Here is a 22,518-nt window from a genome sequence, read left to right as displayed (position 1 = left end):
AATGCGCGTGAAAATGAAATAATTTTTAAAATCGATTTTATTGAAAATAATACAACAAAATGTTTCGTAATAATAATTAATAATATAATTAATTAATAATAATCGGTACGTACTGTTCTACTCGATATCTAAAGAATCATGCCTTAAAACTTGAATTAAATAATAATAATTTTATTATCCTTATTATTATTATTAATAAACGTAATAAAATAATAAATGTAATAATAAAGTAATAATAATTAATAATAATAATGTCGTTGAATATAATGTATCAATAAACAAACATAATAAGCTAATATAATATACTTGAATCATTCGTCATCGTCGTCTTCTCTATCATTTTTAGAGGATCGTCGCTTGCATCTACCAATTAATAATGCTTTCAACTAATTAATTTCATAATTAAATTACGCGTTGCTTGAATATGCACATAGAGATATAAAGTCATTTTTGGTCCCACCTAACTGCAAACATTATACATTCATACATTGTTCCTTTATCGTTACTATTTTTTTTTCTTGTTTCATAACATTTGTTTTGTATATCTTGTTAGTTGTTTGTTTGTATAACTTGAATCGCTTAACTACGAGAACGCACTCATACTCTTACGCACAGGCGCTATCTTACTTCCTTTCACACGCACACATTCTTTTCTGTGTATAAGTGACAATAATATCGGGAATAATCGGTTAGACATTAGAAAATTAATCACACAGTAATCGTGTCTTTAATCGGTACAATTAATTGTGTATGACGGATATCAATGGATAAATCGCGCGCTTTTGTGTGTTTATGTGTTGGTCTATCTGTGTAGTACATGATAGAGACAAAACTATTGTTAAAGGCTACATTCATGGTACTTTTTCTTATTTCTTTGTAATACGCATCAAGTTGCTGTATAAAACATTGTAGTTGATCGTATATTTCGTTTTGACGAAAGCTGTCACAGCATTCCTTGCTATGCGTTTGCATTGTACATCAAACATTTGTTGTCCATTTGTCCCGCAGTAAATATCGCGTATACACATGTAGTTTTACTATAGGAAAATAATAGTCGCAGTGATTACAAACAGAGATAATTCAAAGATAGAAAGTGTATAAAAGCTATTGATGACCTTCGTGAATATGACTATGACACGATGATTATGTACGTATGTGAAGAAAACGTTAATCGTTTTTTTTGTTTATTATCTTGAAAGAAGAAACCAACGAAAGATCAAACAAATTCAAATTCTGACTTGGTCGTGAGAGAACTAAAATATCTCTAAGCCTGAATGGTTTTCACATTTGTTTTCCGAATTCCGTTGTTTCAAGTGGTTTGCTACTCAGAAACGAACATTGCATTTGACAAAAATTTGTTTTTTTTCGTTTGCAGCTTTTATCATCACTGGGCCGTGTTTATTTGACTCCTTTCTCACATTCATTCACACAATTTTAAATTCATTTTCAATGTGTTTCCTATGATTTTTTTTCATCGTGCTTTGTACAACTGGCATTTTTAAATCATTTTATTTTTTTTTTCTTAAATTCTTTCGATTACTCTAAGTCATAAAATTATTCTCACTAAAAACTTTATTTCTTTAGTCATTTTTAATAAATTTACGCTCTGTACAGGCCAATCTTTAGTTATAATAAAGTGTAAATTTCGTCGTGCTATGCACATTAATTGGTATATCTAATTAAGGCTACGTTTAAAACGAATTTTGTTTTAATAAACTCTTCGATCACGTCTAGCGCTCGATTCGCATCGCATCGTGTTTTACAATTCTTTGCAAATACTGTATGTATCATCAGTCTCATGTTTCTTTTTTTTTTTGTTTGTCTTAAGTGATATACGCCATTCCTCACTTTTTACATTTTTCAAAAATCAATCGCTCGCTTAGTTACGTTGGCAAGCATCTTAAATGTTTCCCTAATGTATAGAAAAAATTGAAAAAGTTTGTAAGCACCACTCGCTATCGTTTATTTTTACTACCAACGTAGTAAATTTGTGTTTAATGCCAGTTGTATGCCCTTTTACTGAAAACTGAGTAGCTTGGAAGAAGTATTACTCGTTTGCATGACGAAATTATTTTGGACCTAGAAAAACCATCGAGTAGTTAATTCAAGTCAAAAATTAACAATGTTGCTTTCATCATAACTAGAATCAAGAGAGAAATAACTTTTTCAGCTACTTGGTTTTCATATATATATCGACAAATACCCGAAATAGGCCTACGGTAAATCGCGCGAAAAAAGCAATTCAAATTAAATTAAATGAATTTATTCGCGTTAAGGTTCGCGCACCAAAAATCGAAGATGTTCTGCACGCTTTTATCTTTTGTAATCTTTTAACATATTTCAATAGATCATAACCTCACAACCGCTTTGACAACAATCAATCGCCAACAAAAGATCGCCTTATCGAAAAAACTTTTAAAAAACTGCGTCGAGTTTCGCGAGGCGGAAATCGCGCGCTACTATTTCTTACCATACAAATTTTGCAAAAGAATCGGAGAATTTCGAGGATATTTTTGAAAAAGTTGTATGGAAAAAATGCCTACTCGTGTATTTATTTTATTAGTCGCGTGATATCAGCCGCGCGCTCAACCGACGTATCACATGTTTAAAAGTGCGAACCACATTGTTGCCTAATGTACGCGTACAAAACGGCCCGTTGTCCCTGCCTATCAGACCAAATTTTCCTGTACCACTCGTGCTTCGCGCTCTCTTGTATGTGTATGTGCAGACGAGCAACAAGTGAGATGAATGCGAATTTAAACGTATCTCTTGCCGTTTCGCCTTTACTAATTTACAAGGACGAATTTTATTTATTTACTTTTTTTTGTTCTTAATTAAGTTAATGCCAATCCCACAGTCCCAATTAGCCTTTCGGTTGCTGCTTTTTTTATTACTCCTAATAAATTCTTTTTGTCTAATAATTAAATTTATACAATGTTTTATTTTGTCACTCCTTCGCGTCTCTCTTTCGCGTGTTGCTCGAGTCGAAACGAAGTCTTTGTGATCGGTTATCGAAATACTTTCATAATTTGTTTTTTTTCTTCTCAGCTATACATGAAGCTTCGTTTCGACGCGAGTAAAACAGAGGGGACACTTTACAAAATATGTCCACGCAAAAATACAACTTTTTTTTTTTCTATATAATTTACAGATAATAAAGGTACAAAAAGGGGGAAAGGATGACGGAAACTTAATGATTAAATTGAAGAATGACGAGAAACAAGATAAAATTAGATGAAGATGATATACTCTATACAATAAAAGAACAGGTATGCAGTAGGTTTGTTTCTTTACTAAAAGCCGAGGGCTAACGCCTGCAGAGCAGGGAGAAAAGGACGCCTTGCGCGATTTTCTCTCTCGTTGCGCTCGTGGCCCTTCGCTTAATTACGTAAATTGCGCCTTTCCCGGCGTAAACTAATATGTCCTATCGATATACACTTATCGACAAACGCGACTATATTCAAGCCCATTTTTAAATGGACCAATCAACTTTCACTGGATACTCAGAGAAGTGTTCGCTAAAAAATATGCTTTATCTCCGTGAATTGTCGTCTTCGTCGTTCTCTGAGTAAATCCATCGTGACCGATTTACGCGTTACATAAGAGAGTGACAAATGCGTAATGCGTGTGAGTGTGTCGTGTGTGTGTGTATGCGCGTGCGTGTGTTAACAAATTATTATATTTCTTTGCTTACGTCGATAAAAATGAAAGGTCTCATAGGGCGTAAATAGTATACATTCCATCTATCAAACATTCGAAACCTTATATGACAATTCGTATACTTTAATTATACTCGAAAACTCGGACGTTTACGGGGACTTTCGTATTTACTACAACGTGTTTATTTATATCTTCCTTGTGTTTCTTTAATCAATTACAATCGTTCTTGGGGAGTAGGGGAGGGGGGGGGGGTCGACGATAATCAACTCATTTATCGTAAAATCGTCATCTACCTCAAAGTCCAACTAAAATCGCGCATGCAATTAATTAACAAATAAATCCTTGTTTGACTTAATTATCATGTGTATTTATACAAATAAAAAAGAGAAAGAAAATCTCCATTACGTATACTAGCGAAATTAACTCTACTGAAATCGAACGGCAGCGCGTGTAACAGTGAAAAAAAGATAAGCTACATTATAAAAAAGGTATATGAGAATAATCATGATAATAATTATATCGACTCTATTAAAAAATAAAAATATAATAAAATAACGCAATCTTACGAGCCTTACGCATTACGTATGTACATTAGAAAATAAAAACCACATGCTCTGGCATACACACGATAACACTCTTGTTTTTTCTTAGGTCGCTTAAGCGGTGGCTGGGACTCGGGAAAACAAGGGAAAAACTCTATATCTGAATTTGATCTAACTAGAACGAAAGAAAGAAACAAAAAATAATAAAACAAAAATAAAAAAAAAATCGAGAAAAATAAGCATAAACGGTTTTATCATCTCTACATTAACGCCAATTATTCGACTAAACAAAACAATAATTTCTTTGTAAGCATGTCTTTGGAGACGTTTGCGCGCGCGCGTGTATGTGGGTGCAAAAACAAAAGAAGCAAAAGAAACAGAGAGCCGTGATACACGTAAAGTACTGACTCCGAATTAATACGATAATCTGCACTCGCACAAAATAAGATAGGCGTAATAGGGGGGAGGGGGGCTTAAGGTACAATTCAATCGACGCGACGCTTCGCGCTCGATCTTTTTCATCAAAGATAAATCTACCTATATACGTATATATTAAATTTGTAGAAAAAAAGAAACATAAAAAGAGGAAGGGAGAGAAAGAACGAAGAAGTTTATAAAATAAGACAGGCGGTCGTTAGTTAGAGAATAGAGAAAAGGTATAGTTCGTTTTAAGGCTAGCCATATGTATATCACGGCCACTGAAAAAGTGTGTGTTTTATCGTTATTACTCGTATAAAGAACTGGCTCTGTGAAATAAAAAAAGAAAAGCGCGCCTATATATATTTACAAAGATCGAGCGAAAGCCTCAAACTATCGGCGTGTGTAAGCGTTTGCTCGATCGAAGCATACGTGCTCACGCGAAATAATATAGTAAATCGTTGCTAAAAAGTGCGAAGAAACCGAGAGGAGGCTACTGTGGAACGGGTCACAAGGTTAGCTGGTCGTATACAGATACCACGAGCGAGAAAAGGCGCGCGGTAATGAAAAGGCGTGAAAGACGCGGCATGGAATGGATCGTATGTTCGAACACTCGGCGCGACAAGTGACGAGTTTGGCGATAAGGACAGACAATTAAAATACAAATGCAAGATCCTCTGGAATGAAAGTAGTGCTCAATGTGCATAGAAAACTAGCCGAGTATATAAATCTGGAATCATCATTGGCAACGCGCGCTTTGCTTGCAAAATAAATAAATAAAGTAATACGAGTACAAAAGAACGAAAAGAAAACTCGCGTATAATGAAAGAGTAACTTAGACGTTGGAATGTTGTTGCTTGTCATATGAAGGCTACCTCACGTTATCCGTATAAAAAATCTTTCAGTCAGGTCAGGTCAGAAAGAAATTCCTCGATTATACATACGCGACGATTGAAAATCGCCGAAAGGGGGGGAGAGGCATTTTATAGGCTCGAATAAAAAATATAAACTTTTTTTCTTCTTCTGTATGCTTTGTACCATTCTTCATCTAATTCGACAGTATACTGATTTTCTTTTGAAATATTGGTCTCCGCCATTTGTAGCACAGGTTTCGCGCTTTGTTCGCTTTTTCGTGTACGAAATTGTTTATAATCGAACGAAAGTGTCAAAAAGTCACGTTATAAGTACATATTTGATGTGTGTGTATATATGATATTTGGTCCGGTCGAATCTCGTACATACAAACTCACAGTCTCTATCCGATACATCAGGCATGCACGACAGAAAAAGTCACAAGGAGAAAAGAGTTTCGTTTATGTTAATCTTTATACAGTCAAGACACGTATTACAGATTGTGAAAAAGACAAGAATAGTTGCATATACACACTTGGGGATCGTGAGCAGTCGAAGACATGCGGAAAAAGAGTCGCAAAGAGAAGAGACTCGATGTTTATAAATCGCTTGTGCGAGACGGGAGGGTGGAGGGGGGGGGGGGGGGGGGGGGGGGTTAGAGGCTCGATTGTTAATTATGTATACAACATCGTATGTTGGAGGACGGGAGCGAAAAATGTCTATTGGAGAATGCCCGGAGTTTCTGCGTTGCGTAAGTATAATATATAAATCGCTATTAAGAATTGCACAATTGGTCTCGAGTTTTGTTCCACGACAAAGCGAATACATCGACAGCTCGCTTTGCGCCTTCCCCCAAGTTTCTATCTATATATGTACTACGCTCAATGCCGTTCTTATTATTTTTTCATTATTATTATTTTATATCTTCTTGTTTTGAATGAAAACTCGCGTCGTGCACCAAACATATTTTTTTTCTTTTTCTTTTTCGTGTAAACGTGTACGTACGGATTATACACCGCAAATGTGTTTGTGTGTGTGTGTGCGTGTGTGTGTGTCTGTGTACGAATCGTTGACAGAGATATCTTCATGTTTTTTGTCGCGCCATGTATTTATTTATCACTATAATTTACTTTTCTTCCATTCACATACATATACTTTGCTATCTTCTACTTTTTGTCCGTTTTTTGTTTGTTTTTGTTTGTTTACCTCCTCGTTAATTACGATGCATACAATATAATATATATCATATATTTTCATATATATTCATATAATATAGATTTTTCAGAGGTTCGTGGAATACTCCGCGTGTCAGACTTCTGGACAGTACTCCAACGATAATAACGTTATCATAGCAATAATAGCGCATATGTATATTTATATATGTATATTACATATATTACGCAATTTTTTTTGTTCACGATACACATGCGCGCGGGTTTTCTTCTATCCTTCTTACACATCTCTCCACGCTCGCTATTAAAATGTATATGTGTCAAAAAAAAGAGGAATAATTTATTGTGCACACTTATACATGCATTTGTTCGTCCTCACATTCTCTCGATATTTGTTTGCAGTTCGTAGAATATAACAATCATCGTAGCTGTTACTTTTTCTTACTTGTGAATGAATATACATTTCTTAACTTTACTGTGTGTGTGTGTGGGTTTTTTTTGTTATAATTATAATCGTAATTTTTTGCATGCGCACTCGAACGTACTCTTCTTATCCAAATAAGTAGTGCTCTCAGTCTCATTTTTTTCATCCATCGAAACGTTTATTTGTTAATTTTAACTGGAGAAATTTTTTCAGCTAATTTTTTTTATACTCGGTGCGCATTATTCTAAAATTTAACGTTGATACAACGGCGGAGCTTGACGAACAAATATATGCATTGTTCTCTGATCCGCGCGAGATTCACGCTGTATATTCGTTCCTCCGAGTTTTTATGTAATAACGTCGCTATATGTACAAAGAAAGACTCAGTTGACTTGGAAAAAGTAGCCACGGGACGACGCGCGTGCATCGTTTTTCTCTCTTCGTTAAACGTAATAATTTGGAGAGAAAATGTACGTTTGCGCTAGTTTTTTGACAAAAGAAGCAAAAGGGCTGAATGAATTGGGACTAAATATTCTTGAATTATATCTACTTCGCTTGTACGTTTTTCTTGCATACAAAAATTTTTCCGAAATTTATGCTTGCTGATAGTTCTTTTCAATTTGTTTTGTTCTCTTGATCCGTAGCTAGTTTCTTCGTCGGTTCTCTCTTCCCAAGAGAATATAAAAATTCTGTGGCACATTGACAGTTGGAATGTTACTCAGATTCTTCACTTGCATTTATCAATAATGAGGATGATGATAATTGATGACCATTCGTAATAATCAAAAAACCGATAGCAATAATAATCGTAATAATAAGAATAATAATTAATATAGTACTTCTTTTGCATTATCTGCTTTATATAATAATATACTTTTACATTTGTTAATATTCATTTTTAATATGTATATATATATATATATATATACACATATATATATGTGTGTGTGTATGTATGTATGTATATAATGTATATACCTTCTTTGTTTATAATAGTAGTTTGTTTTTTTATGAAATCTTAATTTTTAAATCATCTGCACTTATTGTTTATACTTGTGTGCTGGCTGCAGGTTTTGATTTGAGGGGAACTCCGCCACCAACGGACGATGACGGACATATATGCTTCCTGTTTGCTTGCTTCACTTAAAAATCACTGCTGAGATGATAAATACGATACCTTACTTCTGTAGAATATTGTTGCTTATTTACTTTGTTTCTGTATACTATGTCTGTAGTTTTCTATCTATTGTTGAGCTGAGGTGGTCCTTTTTTTGTAGTCGCGGCTCGATTTTCCACGCGTAGTGCTGAAACGACCAGCACGTGTATGATCGTTCCTTGAATCTTGTGAAAATCAGCCATGAAGCGACATGTTGCCAGTGTGCCGCTGTCAGCACGTCTATTGTTCAAGTGGTTGTAGCCGGTGATGTGCCGGAGTGAGTATACAACCCGCGACACTTACTGTATCGAGGACTCTGCGATCCGGAATATATTGAAGAGTCAGTCACCTCTGCATTAAAACCGATTGCCCTTTAGAAAAGCTTTGTACCTTGGAGCTTCCTCCTGCTTGAGGAACAGCCGTTAAAAAAATACTGATTGCCGACCATTGTTTTGCCTGTTCCACAGTTTGATATGCTTCATCTCTTTGGTCAGTGGGTAGAAAAAATTGTCAGGTCACTGTGATTGTAATATATCTTGCACTGCAATCGGTCGAACAAAAAAAAGAAGAAATCGGTTTTAGCTCTGCAGGTCAAACGATTACGTTTTGATTTCTTCGCCATCATTCCGTCACGACTTGTCTTCTCTATAACTGTACGGAGACGACTTGGTATCAGGATTGTTTTTGTTAGCTTTGTAGTATGGCTTCATTTTTTGAGAGCAGACTGCTTGTTGTGTATGCGTGTAAGCGAGTATGTATTGCTGTAATATGTGCGTGTGCTTTTGCGTTTGCTGTAGGAGGCTTTTTTTTTATTTTGCGCGGTAGGAAATTGGTGAAGTTGTGGGTAAACGTGGACAAAGATTTTGGTTCTTTAATTTTTTACTTATACGGATACTTAAGTGCTAATATGGGAGCTGATGTTTTCTTTCTTAGGAGCTGTCTATAAATATCAATATCAGAATTTACCACTTACTTTGTTCTAAATGTAATTAAAACAATTATTTCAAAACCTCTTACGATAAAAGTCGCATCACCTTAGCTTAATACGAATAACGTTTTATGCATTCCATTTGCTATAGCGTATTGTCTTCACGTAACTCAATTTAATTAATATTTTGTACATTAAAGTGAAATAGTCTAAATAATTATTTATTTACAAACAAAAATTCCGTTCCAATAAAGAATTAGTTAGATCAACTAACCATAAATTTTATTAACAATTATCATTTTACTTTTTCAGATAATAAAATTTGCAAGTTCCTACTAACCAATATTTTACATTATTATAAATAATACAAATCATGACAATACGCGATAGCAAAATTGAAATAAGCGACAAATCAAATCATGGAAAAAACGCAATAAACGCAGGATTAACGCTCGTATCGCTTTTGGATCATTTTGAAGAATTAGCTATCGCAAACGTGAAAAGGAAACGAACTAGACCGACACGAAATTTCTCGTGAAAATCAACTTATTTTATGGAATGCTTTTTGACCTTTCTAAATTTCATATGCAATTAATTTACAAGTTTGCATTCTTAACAATCACATAAACAAATCATTTGCTTTCAAACACGCTCAATCATTAAAATCTTGATGAATTTTTGATAAACATCAATATAGGAACTTATGCAAAATTAATGAAAAAAATTTAGGCAAATTTGACACAAGAATTTCAGGTTAAAACTTTTTCAAGTGAGTTTTTGAATGATTCTTATTTACTTAAACATTTCCAGATAAATCTATTTGATTTCCAATACAATTACGCCAAATATTTGGAATTTACATTAGCTAATTTAGTGAAATATTTTGGTCAATGAATAAAACTTGAGTTTGAAAATCATTACTGCTAAATAAAATACATTAGTATGTGTTCGATTGTATAAAATATTCAATGATCATTCAAAAACTCATCTTAAATAAACTTGCAAATTAAAAACATTCAAAAGGCCAGCACTTCGTTGATCGAGACCACTTAATATCATTCAACAATCGAGAAACGCGTAAAAAATAAGAAAAGTATAAATGTTAGTACAGGATTGTAAGAAATTTGCCTACTTTGTGCACGCACGATAGATTTCCGAAAACATTTCTCACCTATATTTTGAGTCGATAAGTGCATGCAATAATCTTACATTATTCATGTTTTCGTCTCTCCAACTTGTAATTAATTTATTCCTTTGGTTAGGTTTCTTTTCATAAGGTAAATATAATTGCACTTATAGATTTGAGAAAAAAACGAAACGCGGAGAATATTTCACGAACGCAAGATGGCGGTTGAGCGACCCAGAGAAAACTAGAGATTATAAAATTTTGTTTGTAGCTTATTTACAGTTATGTTTTATTAACTCAAGCTTCAAATGTTTGTAGACCGTTGATCTTTCATGAAATAGCATTTCTACACGTTAAGATTTCTGTATACACTTACGTCCAGTGTTCCGATGGACTGATTAGTTATAAAAACGTAATCCTAAAAAAACTTAGGCACAATTTGGAACTATTTAGACCTTATTTTTTAGTAGCTGAGATGTTAACAGATATATTTAAGAAACTATATATCTTGATGGTATGTACCTAGTGACAATTAAAATTCTGATTCTGATTTTCTAGTAAATTTTTACTGTTTTATTACAGCTAATCAAACAAATATATTAGTAATTATAGATAAAACAAAAATAATTGGATTTAATTATCCTGTCAACGCCCGAGATTCAAATACTAGTCCAGTAAAAATAGGTCTGAAATAGATTTTTCACAAAAATGGATGTATTTTGGATATTAGGTGATTCGAGATTGGAAAACCCGATTCTGAAATTTGCAGCTCTCTAGGTTCAGAGGTTCTAAGAGAAAATTATGTTCCACAATTATTTTTGTTTAATAATAGTAAGACCATTAAATTTTATATAAAGAAACAATATTTTGCGCGACTTTGACAGGCGCAAAATATCGAGAATCGCACAAAATTAAAAAAGAAATTGAAACGTATAGTAATGCCGGGGAAGAGGAAGGTATATTGCGCGAACAAAGGAGCTGACTTTCTCCCCTCCCGGCGCACGCACCGAGGCGACTTTAGAGTTGCATTTCACTTTTTGCGCATCTAGCCAACATTTTTTTTTTTTCGCGACAATGCTTATAAAATTTGTTAACAGCTGAATATAATTTATTCAATAATTAATATAAAATTATTAAATACCGTAATTATTCTATATGCTACTTATAATTTATTTTCCTACGGTTATTACTGATATGAATTCAATTATTTATGTCTGTATATATAATGTAGGTAAGATTTTAACGAAGAAAATGAAGCTCCCTCCCTAAAGTAAAAAAATTATTTTGTTTTTTTCCATCATAATTTCCAGAAAATATGGTAATCTTATTTTTATTAATAATTAAAGTACCTTACTCTTCAGTGCCCCTATCCGAAATTTATTTATATATTTTTATTTATATATTAATAAATTTTTAATTGTACGTTAATTGAAGTTTAATTGAAGTTGGTGGACAAAACAGAAACCGGAAATATATTTCTAAAGTAGTAATGTTTCTTATCGAACCAACGTTTATTTTTAATATTTCCATCGATGTAAATCCCACGAAAACATGTTTTTTAATCGCTATTAGATTTTATGAGTACCTGTGAGGTCTGTTTTTCTGTTTAAAAAATCATTCAATATCAACTATTGAAAGAACTAATATGCTAAATGAGAACCGGAAAGATCATCGATCGATCAAGTACGGAACGTAAGTATAAACGTTCATTGTTATATCGCGTGGCTGTATATTCGTTACTCTTTTATCATCTATAAGTCTGATAACAATGACGGTATCGAATCAGTTTTTAGTCTTTTGGCTAAAGTGCTAACGGATGAACGTACCTAATTCCTTAGTGTTTGAAAGTGCTTTTGTTAAAGTGACAAGATAATCGGTACTTCAATAATTGAACTATTGCCGTGAGTACTATCATGACTCTGTTAATTGTTTGTTATATAGGAATGTAGTATTTTAATTTTTTTTATTGCAGAAAACACAAATATTCATATTAAATAATCGTCTAAAGTTGCGCGCTCAGTCCAGTTAGTCTGGATATTTTAGTATATTCCTTGAAAATATAATTGTGGACATCGAAAGTATACGGAACATAATTTTATCAAAATATTGTTTCGAAAAAAAGTTTCTTTTGTTAGTTTTTCGTTAATATCTTTTTTTTAATTATCCTATCGAGCCTATTGATCCTAATTTTTTAATAATAATATACAGCAATGTTTATAGAATTCCAAAATTTACCAAGTTACTGTACATTTAACAACTCTGTCGCAATTCACAGATTCAATGCATAAATCAAAAGATGTTTAATACACACCGAGTGCGGCATCTCGTAATTAATTTGTTTATGAGTTGAAACGTTCAAAAATTTAAACTTTGACAGCATAATCGATCATTTGCATCATTTTCAGATTTTTTTCGTAATTTTTAGCGAGATAATGGCATAGATGTATAACTGCTTAGTTGTATAGTAATTTTACAATAAAGTAGATCAGCTATCGTATTCAAACAAACACCATTCAACTGTAAATAAAATGGCTTTTAATTTAAAAAAAAAGCGATATTCTACGATGAGTAGGAGTCGAGAAAAAATAGTTTTAGTTTTACAAACATAACTGATGTCCTAATGTGTCTTTGCAAAAATGTCAAAAACTTTATTGTTAAAAAATGTATTCATTGGCTGATTTTCCTTTAAAACCGCTGCATGATAATTTGTATAAGAAAAGCGGGTGTCGGCCGTAGCTACAATACGTATAGTAGAAAAAGAAATTTTTTTATTCCGAAGATTTTTTCTGTACTTTTCTAATCTGCAATCACAGTTTTAAAATACATTCACTTTAACGGTGAATTATAACTTTTTAAATAATTAATCTTAATTTTCATGATTATTTTACACATAATTAACAACATAATATATTCATTTTGTTGTTTTACTATTGTTTAAGTAAAGGAAACAATTAATTATATAATCTAATACGATGAAAACGAAGTTTTATGAGAATTTAGGTAATAGTGTTTGATACATACGATTTCTATTTACTGCAAGTATATTCAAAAGATTCTATCATTCTCTAATATTACTTTATGCATTCGTTCTCACAATGTGGAAATACAGATAGAAAAGGTTAAGTTAATATGATTTTGCATTAACTGAAATATCATTTTTGTAGATATATGTGCAATTCTGCAAGAAAAATTCTATAATTCGACACGGGTTCTTCAAATTCCAAAAATAGGAACAGCAATTTTTCTAGCACAATTTAACATATATAATCGGTAAAAAATTGGGCCATTCTAAGTAAGGAAGTTTTAAAAGTAGTACAATATTTTGTCCAGTCTCGCTATGAATGTAATCGTTTTTCAGAGCTATTAAATATTATTTCTAATAATGCGATATATGTCTTCGATGCGGTTTCTCGTGTAAAATACGATGGCACTGGCTTTTTTTATGTTAAAAATCAACCCAAGACCTCTGGAAGAGAAAAACTATTGATACATACGGATTTATTTTATAGGAGTTATAACAAAATATACATCTAGCGCTTTTCAGGTAATCACTATAATAAAATCAATAGTGTCATCGCATTCTACTTGAAAAAACATATCACATTAATGAAAATCATGTTTAGTAACCCTGACGAAATGAATTTGTACAGAAACTAATAGATTAAGCGATTTATTCGGCATTACTACTTTTGAATTCAAGGGAAACCACGATGCACAAGCTGCATTTTGAATTGTGTGATATAAATTTTCGATATATTTTTTCACGTAGAATACGGTAGCACTATTGCTTTTATTACAGCAATCACTTAAGAATGATGTATGTTTTGTTATAACTTCTACAAAAACAATCTGTATTTGCCAATACTTTTTCTTTTCTAGCGGTCTTGGGATGATTTTTAAAATAAAAAAATAGTGGAATCGTATTCTACATGAAAAAAAAGAGCGAAAACATATATCAGATTATTGAAAATAATGTTTAATAGCCTTCTAAAACGACTAATTTTATAACGTAACAGCGCAAAATTTTATACTACTTTTAGAATGGCCCAATTTTTTACCGAGTAAGTATGTCTATATGCTAGAAAAATGTTCGATCAAGTGCGTGTCTCTATTTTTGGAAATTGAAAAATCCATATCAAATTAAGGGCCTTTTTTTTGTAGACCTGAACATATGAAAGGTCACGGCAGCGATCTACAGCATGAATGCCAAAACCGATTCTTACGCGACTATATACACAATGGTTCCGAAGTCTAAAAATTTTTATTTTAGATTTATAATATTTGTTTAAAATTAATTTATGGAGAAGTGATCCCGATGACTTTTATTTATCCCTTAAAGTTGATAAGACACGAAAAATAATTTTTTATGTTATTTAAATATATTTTTTTTCGCTGTACTTTGATGATGACTGATTCTTTTTCTTTGACAATTTCTTTTCCATTCCAGATATAGATATCCCTTTCTACTACCATTAAATTGTTTAGTTTTAATTTAAACTTAAAATTAACTTAATTTAATCTTAGTTTGAAACGAAGATAGTCAGGCTACTACTGTTTTCAGACAAAAATAAATTAACTAGATTTAAAATTAAAGACTCACCTAAACAAAACTTTTTATTGATGATAAATGTTTTAGAATAATGAATCCCATTATTCGTTGTGGACGAAATTTGGAATATAGGAAGTATTTAAATGTACTTCGTAAAGATATTAACTAGCTTCATGTTTCGAATTCTAAAATCGTTAAAAAGCCATGGTATAAAAGCTTAATATATTATTTTTAGAACAAGTTCAAAACTCTATTATAATTATTATATATATACTTGAGTTGAAACACTTTTTTTTTTTCGTTTGCCCAATACTTCGCCCATGACAGTTGTAACGAAAATTTGGTACTATTGTTAAAAGGCACCGAAAACTATCCATTGATATCATCATATAGTCATTTTCATGGTCATTGTCCCAAAAAAAGCTTACGGATTCCCATAAACAATAAACACTAAACATGAAATGATATCAGAATGAGGGACCTTTGCAAAAAATGAAACATTTCGATTTTGGGATTGTCACTGTATTAAAAGAGTAGTTTCAACTAACTTTTTCCTAACAAATTACCATGTAGCGGCTTTGAAAAAATGTAAAATAATCAATAAATTATTTAACAATAAGTAAGATATTAACGAAAACTAAAAAAAGGGCCATTTCTTAGAATAATTGGGCTAGCTGATGTATTTTCCGTAGAGCATACACTGGTGGCGTGATGGAGGTGTAAACCTACTCTCTACTTCGCATAACTTTTTACGACATTTTTAGTTTAATAGTGTAATTGTTTTGTTCTTTACTAATAAAAAGATTTTTTTTGACTCGTAACGATAACATTTTGTTAGCAAATAACAAGTCTATTGCTGACGAGCAGTAAGCTGTCAACTTTGACATTTAATGTATCATATAAGTTATCTTGTCAGTATGTTTCTTTTTAAATTATAGAAATTTCCGAATACTAAGAAATCTACATTTAAAAGATATCAGAATTATAAAATATTACCGTTCCAGATGTTTCTGTTACTCGTTTTTGGACTATCAATTATAGTATGCTCTTGTGGGAACGAAAATTACAATTTAATATCTGTTGATACACTCATATTACAAGAAGATTTATTCAAAGCAAGATTGTATCATGAAGTTTGGATAATAGTAAACTTTGTCGCTATAATAGTATTAGTCAAAAGAGCTGAGCAGGTGGACGTAAATATAAAAAATCTCCAACATAAATGTTCCATCAAAGATTATTGTAACCATTGAACCACCTTCAAGAAGGAAGATGAACCTATGCACTATTTGTGAGGAACTGCTAGAAAACAATACTGATAAAATCGTGAAATTTCAATCTAAAGGTCTACAAGTTTTTATAGATAAAAGTAAAATTAGAGAAAATGAAAAATATAAACTATGAGTAGAAAAAGATAGTATAAGTTTCCATGATATTTGCAGAAAACGATATTCGGCGTTGAAGTGTACGAATAAAAGAAAGAGAGATACTTCGTTATCATAATTACAGCCTTCCTCAACATCCAACGTTTTAACTAATTTTAATTTCGATGAATATTGTTTCATTTGTAATGAAATACTAGATTGTTATTATAAGAAAGTATCTTCACTTAAATATTTATATGCCTATCAAAATATATTAAAAGTTGCTTCAGCAAAAAATGATGAACTCGGTAAAGCAGTATTAAGTAGATTAGAAAATGTATTGTTTGAAGGAATGGAACTTTATTACCATTATTTATGTTATAGAAATGTTATGTGTCAACCTTCAGAAGAGCAGATCTAGAAGAAATAACTGAACCACATGAAGAGGATCCTGAACCAACTGATTTTTATATTATCATAGATAATATAAATGATTATGTATGCAATTATATTGAGGAGAGTAGAAAATTTCAATTGTTTTTCAATTTTTTCAGAATTTCATGAGTTTACTAATGAAAAATCAATAATAGAGGGTTATACAATAAATTAAAAGAAAAATATAATGACGATATTTTTATTTTAAAACATTCAGGCCGGTAAACTGTTATTTACTATAAATCGATCAATTTAACCCAAACATATCGCGTCTGACTCAGTAAAGTACCAATAAACACTTTTGAAAAAAATTCCGTTGTAAACTTTGCTGCAGAAGTTATTGGATATGAAATTATAAATGCAAAATATCAAAATATGTCCTATCCAACAACTGAAAGTTTTCTCGATAATGTTAATTTAGAGATACCACAGTTGTTACAAATTTTTCTCAACCATCTCTTACTTAATAAAGAAAAACAGCGGAGTAATGAAGAAACTTAAGAAAAAGAAGACAGTATTGCACATATTATCGTTACTTATTTACGTCCAAAGCTTTTCTCTGAAAATTACAACTCTCTCTTGGAATCTACGTTTGTAGAAAAACAGGATTTAGAATAATTGTTGACCTTCTTTCAAAATTGGGAATTAGTGCATCTTATAAAGTTCTTCAATTATATGAATTTTTAACAATTATCAATCCACCGATTTATCATATTAACAGTGTATTTATTCGATTTATATTTGATAATACTGATCATAATGTCGGTATGATAGATGGTCACGAAACTTTTCATTATTTGAGAGGTGTCACACTTTTAATTTTGTAGTTGTAGCTCGGGGCGGTTCTGAAAAATGTTCGAGAATGCCGACCGATAGCAGAAATAACATAAATTAAAAAAATCCAAATAGTACCTTGTCGAAGTATTGAATCAATTGCATTACAAAATATTAAATTTAAATCAGTGAAAACACAATATTTAGAAAATCGACCTATTTTTCCAGTATATTATGCAGCCTATGTTCGGGGTAGAGCTTTGGAAATCTCAAAGCTACAATCATGGAAAGGGTTTATGGAGATCATATCAGCCGATATAAATTATTCACTCTCTAATATAATATGTTTACCGTTCATCAATCAACCACCTTCTAAATTAACAACACTTAATACTGCTTTACATTATGCAGCTACAAAAACTCGCAAATTGAACCAAAAAACCACTTTTTTAACTTTTGAGCAACCGTTGTATTGGAAAGCTTGCTGTATTGTTGCACAATCACAAAATGACGAATTAAAAATATAGTCATTCATGTCATATCATATTTAGAAGCAATTAGTTACATCATTGGACTTGAAGAAATCTTGTGGATTGTATATGCTCCAGAATCAGTAAAATAATGGTTCTAGGTTATGCATTTCCCAGAGTAATGCGAGCTCATATTTTAAATTTTACTGCTTTGACTATTCTAATTTGTAAATCAATGATGAATGTAATTGAAGTTGATGATTTTATTAATGAAAATTTTAATGAGTAGCCACAAAAATCTTTTTCAATAATTGAGATTAAAAAGAATCATTTCATGAAACATTTACGAGAACAATTTTTACAAAAGTTAAACATATTTGAAAGGAAAAGTCCAACTACCAAGCTGTGGATCAATATTTTAAATGCATTGCTATAGTTTAACAGTTTACTGAAGCTGAACAACTAGAAACTGCATTTACAGAGTATTAAGAATATGTTGCCGATATTTTATTCCAAAGGGCATTTTGTTTATGCAAAAAGTGCCCAAATTTATATTTATAATTTACAAGAATTAGATATGACAATAGATCATCATGAATTTGATTGTTATACTAAGATGACTATTTTACTATCTGTAGATAGGATAAAGCATATAGAGTTACATGATCATAGAGCAAACCTTGAAATATTTTTCAATCCGGATTTGAAACATGGTCAAGGTGTTACTTCTAGCGCTGTAGCACGTTATTTCTTTACTATGCCGTCAAGTTTTAATGCAAGATGATAATTGTACTGGAAATATAGTTGCAGTAGTTGGCTATGATATTGACTTATTAATTCTGTTAATTATAAAATGTATTAATGGATATAAAATATATTTTAATAAAAGATCACCAACTAAATCACAAGGTGAATTATATTCAAGCAAAAATCATGACAATTTAGAAAAATATATTTTACTATTGCTCATAGTTTTGCTGGATGTAAATCAACTAGTGTTATATATAATAAAGATAATAAAAGTATTATCACTTTAAAAAAAATGAAAATTTAACAAAATTAATGGATACAGTTTACAAAATTTATTAAAATGTTGAATATATATATGAAACAATTTTTGCAAGAATTAAAATCTTTAGCACATCTATAACTGTTGTAAAGAGAGAATTATTATTATCTTTGTTACCGCCTACAGCTGAAGTATTGATGGAATATGTTGAAAGAGTGAATTACCAAATATAAATTTGGTTTGGTTTTGAATGAGATCGATTATTATGGGGATAGAAAAGAATAACTAATACGATGTTCCGCATAAAACCAGCTGCGCCCAAAGAGTGACTGAAAATGGTAAGTAATTATAAATTGTAACAAAATGCAATATAAAAAATTAGTTAGTATCTAGAGCTTGAAAACTAACTATTGTATATATCCAATATAATAATCATAAATTTTTTATTGACTCGAATTTTTTGCAGATGCAAAAATAATTATAATACGCCTAGATGCTCGTGCAAAAAAGTTGGAATAAAATGTAGCTATAGTTGCATACATTTGTGAAAATGCTTCTTTACATCAAGTTATATTAGGAAATGATAATAAAATGCAGGAAAACCGAGGAAATATATCGAATAACCATGAAAATATATTGTAAGAACAAAATTGTGATGACTTATTGATTGCAGAATTATGTTAAAATATTATTCATAAATATTATTATATCTGACTATATTAATATATTATATTATATTCTATTATATTCATACAATGATAATTATATTCAGTTATTTTTAATTTTTATCGAACATATTTATATTATGAAAACATTCTTTATTTTTTTAATAATTTTATGAGTTTTTTAATCCATTAAAAAATCATATTTAGCCCTTATATGAATCCGAAGAGTGGCATCGCAAAGACAACGTTTAGAAAATATTTCATTCATTAAAAAAAATAAAATTATCAAGCTTCTCTGATAATTATGATCACGATGATTTTTTTTCTCATTTTCCGCCTGAGCCCGTGCACCGGGTGGAGAGAGCGTTATCTCCTTCGTTTGCGCCTCATACCTTCCCCTTCCCCTGCATTACTATACATTTCAATTTTTTTTCTCAATATTTTGTACTTATCTGAGTCGCACAAAATATTGTTTCTTATATAACCTTTAAATCTTTCTATTGGTCAAGGTTATTTTACCGTGGGTTAAATCGTTTACGAGATATGAACAAAAATATCTTTGGAATATCGTTTTCTGATAGAACCCCTGGACCTAGAGAAGTTGAAATCTGAGAATCGATATTCCCGACGACGATTTATGGAATATCTAAAATGCATCCAATTCCGTGAAAGATTTATTTCAGACCTGTTTTTATTGGACTATATTATTGAAGAGCTCTACTGAAAGTGATAGCTGACATTCAGTTGTTTTAGGGACAAGTTTTGTGGATTTTCTTTAAAAGAAATCATAAATGATATAAACTGGTTTCTGTTGATACGTACAATTAAGAAGTTTATTTTTGTATTAATTTTAATTCGTTTTCAAATTTAGATTATAAGTAGCCAAATCTATTGGCAGTTTGACGGAGAGTACTTTTAAAATTCAGTCTCCAGATTATTTTTTTAGATGATAGAATTGAAAATTTTGTTTAATATTTCTTTTAAAAATTAAAAAAAAATTTTAATCCGCGGAATGTGTAGGTTCAAGCGTGTTACCCAATTCATTTCCATCACTTATTCGAAATGAAGTTTATTAAAAAGTCTAACAACTTCTATTTTAATTTATACAAATATATTTTTTAACATTACATTATTAATAAGAAAAAAGTCAAGTAAATAATTGAGTCTTTTTTCCAAATTCGTTGCAAGTACGCAATGAAAGGTAGTATGTAAGCAAAATTATAAGAAAGAAATTGTTTTGGCACATAAATTATGTTAAAGTGTGCACTCGACAAAATAAAAAAACTATGGTAGATAACAAAAGTATACAGGACTTCTTAATATATTAAATACGATTAAAAATTGTATGTTAATGGGAATAGAAAAAAGGGAGAATCATTGGGCCTGACTCTAGGAGTGATGCCCGCCATCTTGGTCCCGTCCGACCGCCACATATGTGCATTCACACACATGTATTGAAAACTATACACCTCGCATTTGTTTTAATTCTCCTATACGCCCCTATGTCCCGTTTTCCTCGTTTCGCGTTTATAAACAGTAATCGATACATCATAACCTTACTGAAGTATACACTAGTTGGATTACGATATCTTGTGAAAAATATACATCAAAATTTTGTTACTTTTTTACATCACAGATATTTTAATATAATATAATATATATATTTATTTATTTATTTATATAATATATTCATTTGTTAATCTTCGCGTTAAATCTTAAAAAGTGTTTCCTCTCTACCCCACTATCTCGTTTACTTGAATTGATCAACTAATATATCGCGATATATACCCAATTTCATCACTTGTGATAGAAAGGCGAGGAACCAGCAATGTTGACTTTTCTTTTGCAAATTTTCCCTTGACCTGTACAGGCAGCACTCTGTTTTTGATTTCACGTGCATGCACTTAGTATCACGAAGATATCTTTTACACACACCGCAATAAGTTATAGTTAAATATAATAAAATCTTTATACAATCTTTAGAACACTTCGAGTTTAACTTGAAATTATTAAAAAACCACGCATTCAAAGGCAACTTTGTGATATCTAATTACACAATTAATCAATCACTTACGCATTATGTGTTTAACAACTAATTAATTTTTCTAAAAGTATAAGTATGGTTATTTTATTTGATCTTTTATTCGCCATCTCCTTCAATAGATTCAAAAAATAACGAACGAGTATACGAAATCAAAGGAAAATTCGAAACGATGGAAAAAGGAAAGTCAAATTACGTTCAATGCCTTCCTTAAAAAATAGTGTTACAACGTTCGATATTGAAAAACAGTTTTAGTAAAATTCATTCACTTTTTTTCTTTGGAATAAATCGCTCATAAGCCTCAAGTAGCCTCATCACTGGATTCTATGCGATAAATAAATATTTTTTCCAATTTTCCACTAGCGATTTCTATCATTTATAAGTTTGTCGCTATATATAAATTTTTATTAAATAATGCGGTTATCCAATGTAACTGAAAACGGATTATTAAAAAATTACACGTCCTTTGTATACTTTTATAGTTGTAAAAAAAACTTTTAAATGTATATTTTTAAAAAATTTGTATGTTATAAAAATATTTTTTTTATCGTTTCATAGTAAATTTCAGCTGTAAATTGTCGTCGTATATCGAAATTACGAAATCGTAAAGAAAAATCCACGTAATGAGGCACTGAAGAACATCGAGAGGCGCGATCGTAATACCAATTTTCTCTTTTTATATATTCTTAGCAATCACTCAAAATGTCAGTTTTATTTCTGCACGCATTTAACTCATTTTCAACGAACGTGTAGCAACAAGTCCTTTAATTCGTAACTTTTTCTAATTAAAATGACAATCACGATAGCGATATACTCATTTGTATCTAATATATATATATATATATATATATATATATATATATATATATATATATATACATACATACATATATATATGTATATATATATATAATTTCCACACCTAACGATAAAT

Source organism: Phymastichus coffea, unplaced genomic scaffold, assembly GCF_024137745.1.
Source record: "Phymastichus coffea isolate CEN01 unplaced genomic scaffold, Cenicafe_Pcof_1.1 PCOF00074, whole genome shotgun sequence".
Taxonomy (NCBI): domain Eukaryota; kingdom Metazoa; phylum Arthropoda; class Insecta; order Hymenoptera; family Eulophidae; genus Phymastichus; species Phymastichus coffea.
Note: the sequence above shows the minus strand (reverse complement) of the source record.